Source organism: Cynara cardunculus (genome assembly GCF_001531365.2).
Source record: "Cynara cardunculus var. scolymus isolate 2C chromosome LG 4, CcrdV1, whole genome shotgun sequence".
Lineage (NCBI taxonomy): Eukaryota > Viridiplantae > Streptophyta > Magnoliopsida > Asterales > Asteraceae > Cynara > Cynara cardunculus.
Genome location: NC_037531.1, coordinates 150,906 through 152,353, shown reverse-complemented (window position 1 = coordinate 152,353; position 1,448 = coordinate 150,906).

Below are 1,448 nucleotides of genomic sequence, written 5' to 3'. Positions count from 1 at the left end.
TGAAGGGGGGACATATATCCTTCTGATTCAATATCAACTTTCTCCAAATGAGAAATTGATAGATGATGAGCTGCGTGGCCTAAATGTTATTGAAACATTTATCTGTTGAGAGATAAATGAGTAGTTGGTGGGGTTGTGACAAGAATTGGCCTGGGCTTTGCCTTTTTCAATATTAGTCTCCAAAAAATTGAGAACTAAAATTTAGCGTTATGCACATTTGATCACAATGATTGATCAAAAATATTATTTCTTTAAAGCACAATAATCAGATAAAAGTTGATCAAATAATTTGGCTTTAAGCACGATCAATAAAAGAATGAAGCGACAATAATTCGATTATTCAATATGTATGAGAGAAATGAATGAAGATCTGTAAGAACAAGTTTACAGATTCTGATATTAAAAAAAATGAATGTATATGAATCAGTGTAAAAAAAATATCAGAAAACAAAGTTGAATACAAACGAGTGTATTATCACCGAAAATGATTTTCGTATAAGAGACGTGATAATAACAGTTTGAAGAAGCTGAAACAGGTATTGGAGTTATGTACAATGAGAAATTACGGAAATAAAATCTCAAGAAATACCTGTTCAGAAAATGTACTCGTTTAAAAAAGAATCTATTTTCAAAACCATTTATTGAAGAATTCTAGAGTCTCCCCCTAGAAAACAGCTTTAAGTAATGAAACTTTTAAGCTCAAAAATGAAAAATAAAACATTTTAAGCACTGGTTCTAAACTGAGTGTTTAGAAGCCACATTCAGTAAAGCACGGGTTCTGAACTGAAGTGTTCAGAAGCCTTAGTTTGAAATAAATCACAACTCCCCCTGCATTGGTGTATCATTGAAATGATATTCTGATCAGCATAAAATTGACACACCTGCAAAACCAAATCAAGTAGATTTTGGTACCCAAACGAACTTGGGTCCTAAATTGTTAGTATTTGGTTGGGGTATATTGTAGTTTCCAAACCATTTATTTTTATAAGATATTTTCTTTTCAGCACTATGAACAAGAAGATCATGAATAAAATAAGAATCATACCAGTAATTGTGATCATAACCTGTTCTTACCTTTCCAACTGTTGTGCTGATAGCTGTTATCTTCATGCCACCTGTTGAACCTTTTGATATTGACAAAATTATTGGTTCTGCATGTTGAACACATAATCCTTCTCTTGCTAAGATTAATCAAATCATTAGTAGACTTCACAATGCAAGGAAGATTGTTAGTACCAACAKGTGTATGAGATAAAACAGATTCAGCTTTATTAACCCAAATGCTTTTAATCTTTAAAGAGTAATTGGGTGATCCAATAACATACCCTTGATAGTACTGATTTGAATGAGAATAGTTCTTAGAAACATTAGATTTAGGACTGCTTGAATAACTGTTCGAATATGAACAATTATAAAAGCTGGTTTTACACTGAGAAGGAGAACCAGTT